The following is a 7,868-nucleotide window of genomic DNA, read 5'->3' on the forward strand; positions in this document are numbered from 1 at the left end:
ATATAAAGCAATTGACACCTCTGTTGCCTCCAAGGGAAAGCTAGATTTTGCAGAGTTCTGGCATGTATCAGTGTGTGATTTCTTCAGATCAGCTACTCAGCTGTAATACACTGCCACTGCAGAGTTCACCTGAAATGCTTTGGTTCATCCATTTAGCATTCTTCGTTAAACTCTTATGAGAGAGGATAGCCATGGCCACTTTAATAAAGAGGTAGATTTTAATTTTTTTAATTGATTGATTTTAAATTGATTGACATTTATATATCAGAAAAACCAGCATTCCAAATCCTGAAAGATGATGCTGTAAAAGTGCTACACTCAATATGCCAGCAAATTTGGAAAACTCAGCAGTGGCCACAGGACTGGAAAAGGTCAGTTTTCATTCCAATCCCAAAGAAAGGCAATGCCAAAGAATGCTCAAACTACCGCACAATTGCACTCATCTCACACGCTAGTAAAGTAATGCTCAAAATTCTCCAAGCCAGGCTTCAGCAATACGTGAACCGTGAACTTCCTGATGTTCAAGCTGGTTTTAGAAAAGGCAGAGGAACCAGAGATCAAATTGCCAACATCCACTGGATCATGGAAAAAGCAAGAGAGTTCCAGAAAAATATCTATTTCTGCTTTATTGACTATGCCAAATCCTTTGACTGTGTGGATCACAATAAACTGTTGAAAATTCTGAAAGAAATGGGAATACCAGACCACCTGAGCTGCCTCTTGAGAAATTTGTATGCAGGTCTGGAAGCAACAGATAGAACTATACATGGAACAACAGACTGGTTCCAAATAGGAAAAGGAATATGTCAAGGCTGTATATTGTCACCCTGTTTATTTAACTTATATGCAGAGTACATCATGAGAAACGCTGGGCTGGAAGAAACACAAGCTGGAATCAAGATTGCTGGGAGAAATATCAATAACCTCAGATATGCAGATGACACCACCCTTATGGCAGAAAGTGAAGAGGAACTCAAAAGCCTCTTGATAAAGGTGAAAGTGGAGAGTGAAAAAATTGGCTTAAAGCTCAACATTCAGAAAATGAAGATCATGGCATCTGGTCCCATCACTTCATGGGAAATAGATGGGGAAACAGTGGAAACAGTGTCAGACTTTCTTTTTCTGGGCTCCAAAATCACTGCAGATGGTGACTGCAGCCATGAAATTAAAAGACGCTTGCTCCTTGGAAGGAAAGTTATGACCAACCTAGATAGCATATTCAAAAGCAGAGACATTACTTTGCCAGCAAAGGTTCGTCTAGTCAAGGCTATGGTTTTTCCTGTGGTCATGTATGGATGTGAGAATTGGACTGTGAAGAAGGCTGAGCGCTGAAGAATTGATGCTTTTGAACTGTAGTGTTGGAGAAGACTCTTGAGAGTCCCTTGGACTGCAAGGAGATCCAACCAGTCCATTCTGAAGGAGATCAGCCCTGGGTTTTCTTTGGAAGGAATGATGCTAAAGCTGAAACTCCAGTACTTTGGCCACCTCATGCAAAGAGTTGACTTATTGGAAAAGACTCTGATGCTGGGAGGGATTGGGGGCAAGAGGAGAAGGGGACGACAGAGGATGAGATGGCTGGATGGCATCACTGACTCGATGGACGTGAGTCTAAGTGAACTCTAGGAGTTGGTGATGGACAGGGAGGCCTGGCGTGCTGCGATTCATGGGGTTGCAAAGAGTCGGACATGACTGAGCGACTGATCTGATCTAATCTGAAAACCAGCACATTGGCTTTATTGATACAACATAATAGGTTTCAGGTGTACAACATCATAATTGGATGTGTGTGTCTCCTTGGAAGTGGTTATAAGTGTAGTGAACATCCATCACCACACAGTTACAGTTTTTTTGTGTGTGATGAAAACTTTTTAAGATCTACTTTCTTAGCAACTTTCAAATACACAATACATACCATTAATTGTAGTCACCATATGAACATTACTTGCCCGGATTTAAATTGTTAGCAAGTCACCATAGTGTAGAAGCATAATGAAACCTGTGTGTGTTAGTTGCTCAGTCATGTCTGACTCTTAGCTACCCCACGGACTGTAGCTCGCCAAGCTGCTCTGTCTATGGAATAGACACATAGTGCAAGAATATTGGAGTGGGTAGCCATTCCCTTCTCCAGGGGATCTTCCCAACCCAAGGATTGAACCTGGGTCTCCTGCATTGCAGGCAGATCTTTGTTGTCTGAGCCACCAGAAAAGCCCACAATGAAGCCTATTCAATTCTAACTCTATCTTTAATTTGTATCTGAAAGAACAGCCAGGGCAGGATACATTTTAGTATGTCAACTAGATAAGCTGGATATTAGCATTCAGGATATGAAACAGAACAGAGAAGATTACAAAGATTTTGAAATTTTGTTGTCGTTTAGTCGCTAAGTTGTGTCCAACTCTTTTGCAACCCCATGGACTTGTAGCCCTCCAGGCTCCTCTGCTCATGGAATTTTCCAAGCAAGAATACTAGAGTGGGTTGCCATTTCCTTATCCAGGGGATCTTTCTGACCCAGGGATTGAACGTGCGTTTCCTATATTGGCAGGCAGATTCTTTACCACTGAGCCACCAAGGAAGCCTTGAAATTACAGATGGAAATAATCAGATATGGGATTAGCAGCATTTTGATGCAGGTGAAGGGAAACTAACTTAGAGAAGAGGAAAAAATGAGAATTTCAGCAATCAGGTTACATGAAGAGCAGGTTACAGCAGAACTGAGCAGAGCCAGGGTGGGCCAAGATGTCCTTAGATAATCAAGTGTGGCCTTACTGGCACAGTTATTATCCCAGAGGGGATCTGCTCGAAAAAGCCCATTTCTGCTGTTGTACAGTGTGACCTTTGGTCCTTTCATTTTCCCTTCCCTCCTTGAAGAGGCAAGAGCCACAGCATAATGGGAAAGGGCACCTGCTTTGCAGCCAGCCCTCCCTGGATTTGAGTCCTGCTCTGACACTTAACCAGCCAGCTGTGTGATTTGTGTGAGTTTCCTAGCCTTTATGCCTCCAACTTTGCTTCATAAAATGAGCCTGGTGATGCTCACTTCACCGACTGGAATATACTTGACTCCTACTAGGTAATATTTCTTACAGAGACATCAAGGCCATTTCTTATTAGCCAAAGTGAATCAACTGGCATCATAAGTCAGAAATCCCTCAGTAACTGTTTAGTACTAATTATAAGCAATCTTAAAATTAAGAATACCAACATTGTAAATCAACTATACCTTCATAAAAAATAAACTTAAAAAAGATAGTACTATCAGCATATAGTTAGGCAGTTACTAGCCACTAATTCTTTCACATTTAAACATTTTATAGTGGTGGTTTGCTTAGAGTTTGAAAAGCAAAAAGAACTTTAGATTTTGAAAAGAAATGATAGGTTGCTTTATTTCAGAAAACACAGCTATCTGAGTAGTGTTCTAAGAAAAACAGACAGTTTTTGAAAGTACTTTACATGGACTGAATAGTGAAAGGGCTAAAGCACAGGGGGAAAGTGGATTACTATTTTAAAGTATGTTCAAATAATATTAAAAACCTTACTGTAAGTATTGTGTTGGTTTTGCCACTGAGTGCCAGGGCTTGTCTTCCTTTTTAACCCGCAAAGATCCCAGCACCTGCAGTTTGGATAGTAACAGATCAAATCTTTTGTAATCTGAAGCAACTCAATGGAAGTTTGGGATGAACGTAAAACTCGAGGTCCCCATCTTCCCTGTTTCCCTCAGGCTATAAACAGACCAAACTGAGCCGAACCTAAAGTAACTTGATTACGACCTGGCAGCCCCCCTCAAGCTGTGGCTGCCCTCACTCTCTTTGGCAGCCAAGAGAATTTAGTCTTCCCTGACTGTATCCGTCTCCTCTGCTCCCATTCACAGCTCAGCCTTCCATGTTTTCTGCCAGCCTCTTGAAATTGCTTTCGGCATGGAGCTCACTGTAGACTTAAGAGGAAGCAGCTCCCCCGTGGTTCCTGTAGGGCTCCACATCGTCCTGGGCTGATATTCCAGCAACAGCCCTCTGCGAGCCCTGCCGGTGGACAGAGCCTCATCCTGTCACTGACCTCTGCCCTCTGAGGTTGAAAGCAGTCTGGGCTGAGGGATGGGGCAGGAGCAGGCATCCTTGGAAAGACAAAGGACACACGCTTGGGAGTCACACACATAGGCCTGGAAGGAAATGGGGATCTTTTGTCATCAAAGCCTGTGTTCATTCTCTGAGAATTCATTTGTATTTTGAATAATCAGAATTTCAAATTATCTGAGTGCCTTAAAGTCACCACGATCCTATTCGTTTAATTTCAGTGAATAGATTAATGTGTTTGTTTTACAGTGGTGCCTGGGTTTTCATTTGAAAAAATTTACAGGAAGAGCCTCTCTGTCTTTAGTCGACTTCCTAATTACACTAATTTTATGGGATTGATATATTAGGCTCTGGGGAAAGGGAAAACAGGGGCAGGGAGGCCACAATACAATCCCTTATTCTCAGCTCCAGACAGCACAGGAAATCCTCAATTAAACTGTACCACTTCCCTCAGCACTCAATAAAACTCACGCATTATATTTAATATCTTTAACTCATTTGTAATAATGATTTTATGTGAAGTGAGTGAAGTAAATTCATTCCTTCTAGACCTTCTTTTTTTTTGGTCTTGTTACAAAGGAATGTGTGTTTCCGGTGAAACATCAAAATTCGAGAAGAATAAATCATGAAAAATTCAAGTTTCCTTCTGTTTCCCTTAGGTTTTCATTTAGAAAACTTTCTGAAATGTTTTCTCTCAGTTCAGGAAGGTAGATAAGAGGGCATCTCCCCACTCACAGCCAAAAAACTGTGCACTTAATATTGTGCTGGGACTTTTTTCTTGACAGGACCAAGAGGGATATGAGGGTCCCCAGACCCAGAGAGGACACAAATGCCGCAGGGCAGCATCTCAGAGAGCAAGAGACTCTGGGCCTGGTTATGCTGTCGCCTTTTTTCCTGTGGTGCGAGGTCTGACTGAGAACAATGTTTGCCTTGTGCCTGCTCTGTCAGGAAGGGTGGCTGGACCCTGACAATGAGCAACTTGGCATGCAACCTTCTGAGTCAGTGGCCCAGTTAGGGTCTGGAATGATTTTCCTCACACCTCTGCTCCCCAGCCTGACCTGTGCCACCACCCAGGTGAACGGTAGCTGAAGAAGAGCTGTTCGTTCCCGGAAGTGATCCTTTCACCTGTCATCCATGGCTGAGCAGCACAGGACCTGGGGGCCTGGGTGGATCACAGTTGTGAGAGCACATTCACTTTATGGTGAGCATCTGAGAAGGGCCAGCCCCACCCATAGGATCAGCTCATCCTACTGAGGAGGATGGACTAATCCCGTCCAGTTCCACTGTTCTCTACCCTGACCTGTCCCTGGGTGTTCCTTCCTCCAGAACTGTGTGTGTGTGTGACCCTCTGTGTGCTCCTTACCTCACTGAGGTGAGTATTCAGGACTCTGTCCTGACATCAACTGGCTTGCAGGCTTAGCATTAAGTGCTGTTCCCATCCCTGTAAAGAAAGGAGAACTTTAGGTTAGACTAAAGACAAGAAAAATAAAAGATTCAGAGCAAAGTTCTTTCCAAAAGTACTATTTATTTAGATGAGTATTTTTTATAATTTTTTAAATTAGAGGATAAATACTTTACAATAGTGTGATGGTTTTTGCTATACATCAACATGATGAGTATTTTCTCTCTCAGAGGAGCACTGAGTTTAGGAAGGCTAGAACCCCTGACAAACATATCCCTTTCCTACGTCGTCAAAATGTTCTCGGAGACTCTAAGAAATCATCCTGATTCTGTAAGTCTCCAAATGTCCAGAGCTTCTCTGTGGTAGAAGAGGAACAAATGGCTAAGAGGATATGATTTCTCAAAATCCTGTAATCCTGACTGTCTCCTATGTGATTCTGAGGAAGGAGGAAGGAAAGGGCTTAACCATTCGGATCCGGGTACCTCTAGGGGTCCAGCAAGACTTCTGGACATCCAGAATACTCATTAAAAATCTTCTCCAAAAAGCTCATCAATTTTAACGGCATTTTTAGCCTCAAAAGATTATTTGGTTACAAAATTAGCCTAATGATTATTGCACATATGAAGATAATATTTTAGCACTAAATTTAATTTATACTAATGAGAGAAAATTGCTGTTAGTCTCAAGATAGATTATTTTTGACTACTTCAAAACATGTTTTGAAGTTCCTTAATCATCTTGATAGCATCTCGTATACTCAGAATGTTGTATTACCCAAACCATTGACATCAGGCCTTAGCTGCCCATAGGACAAAAGGGGTAGATTTTTATCTTCTGGCACCCTTTGCATTGAAAACGCACTCTGCACAAAATGAGTGCTTAATAAATAATGAATTAATTGGCAGGGACCATTTAAGGTGCCAAGAGCTTTAACCTAATATATTAGTGATTTAATATTTAAGTTTTGCTTTTGTGTTTAGAAGGGAAATAGAGGGAAATGTGGGCTATTTGAAAGGAGCACTCAAGTTTTAAATCCTATCTCCCAGCCATAGATTTGGACAGGTTAGCAATCTCTCTAGGATCCTATCTGAAACTTAGCTATAAAAGGCAGATAATGATACTTTCTCACAGGGTCACTACAGGGATTGGCTATGATCACCTGTGAAATCACCAGTACAGGACACGTTCTGAGTATAGCAAATGACTTTCCTTTTCTTCCATCTCTACATGGTCCAGTTGATCCATCCTCTACAAGGTTAACAGAAGAGTTGTAATAAACATTCAGGCAACATGCTTTTTCCTTTAAGTTATAGTAGAAGGATAAAATAAATATATTTACCCACTCATGCATTGCTCAGCCCATTCATTCAACCTTTAACCAACACTCTGTGAGTACCTAAATCTGTCAGGCATGGTACGAAGCAATGGAGTTTACAAAGAAATTTAAGACACAGTCCCTCCTTTGAAGAATGTATCCATTTTTCTCTTCACTGTAGTTCATCTACCTTCCAACTGTGGAGATAAAGGAGAAATAGACCAAAGAGTTGAGGGAGGGGAAATGTAAAAACAAAAAGAAAAATTTTAACAGAAGTTCTTAAAATTTTATTGATATAAAAATGAAGAAATTATTAAAAATAATAATAGAGCAAGTTATGCTGTATATAATACACCAGAGAAAATTGTGGCATATCTCATTTAGTTACGGCAAAATTAGCTTTTGGTTTGTGGCATGTACTCTGAAGTTTCCAATGAAGTAAATAATATTTTGTTGTTTACCCCACTCTATTTTCCTAATGTTTCTTTGAATTGATCTTGTCTGAGTTAACAGACATTTTCTGGAATATAATTAGTTGATATCATCCAATTCATCACTCTTTCTTTTCAAAAACTGTTCCCATCATTGTGATGAATAGCATTATGTTCCTTTAAACTCACCAGGTGTGTTGATATTGAAGTTAGGATGTGCCCAGAGTGACAGCTTCTGAAATTCCCTTCACACATTTTTGCTGTCTTTTGAGACTATCTTTTCCCAGCTTTAAGTTTTAGATCAGGAACGAAGCCTGAATCTCTCCCAGGCATATCTGTTAGTGATCTGCTGCTGCTGCTGCTGAAAAAGAAATACCTGGACTTCAGTATTTGCCTGATTTAGGAAAAGAAGAGAAGAGATACTCATTAGATTTGCTTCAAAATGTTGAAAGAATGGCATAGGCGAAAGTGTTTTCGCAAACTCCTTTTTGCTGTCTTTGCCATCCCCGCAGTGTGGGAGGGACCTTGACTCTGACAGCTGTATGCAGTGAGGAATTTTTACCATTCTCACCTGTAGTTATCTGTCAGTGTTGGTAGCATGATTTTTTAATATGAAGATGGATTCTTTTTAATGGGGAAAAAACTCTTTATACCTC

The 7,868-nt window shown here is 41.0% G+C and overlaps 1 long non-coding RNA gene across 1 annotated transcript; it reads right to left on the bottom strand.

The window, feature by feature from the left end:
* Positions 1-6,274: 6,274 nt before the first annotated feature.
* Positions 6,275-7,569, bottom strand: LOC113898833. Its single transcript, XR_003512750.1, has 3 exons — positions 7,402-7,569; positions 6,806-6,978; positions 6,275-6,714 (listed from the first exon to the last, which is right to left on the bottom strand). It is a non-coding gene; the product is annotated as an uncharacterized LOC113898833 (long non-coding RNA).
* Between the last annotated feature and the right edge of the window lie 299 nt (positions 7,570-7,868).

Source organism: Bos indicus x Bos taurus, chromosome 9, assembly GCF_003369695.1.
Source record: "Bos indicus x Bos taurus breed Angus x Brahman F1 hybrid chromosome 9, Bos_hybrid_MaternalHap_v2.0, whole genome shotgun sequence".
NCBI classification, from domain to species: Eukaryota; Metazoa; Chordata; class Mammalia; order Artiodactyla; family Bovidae; genus Bos; species Bos indicus x Bos taurus.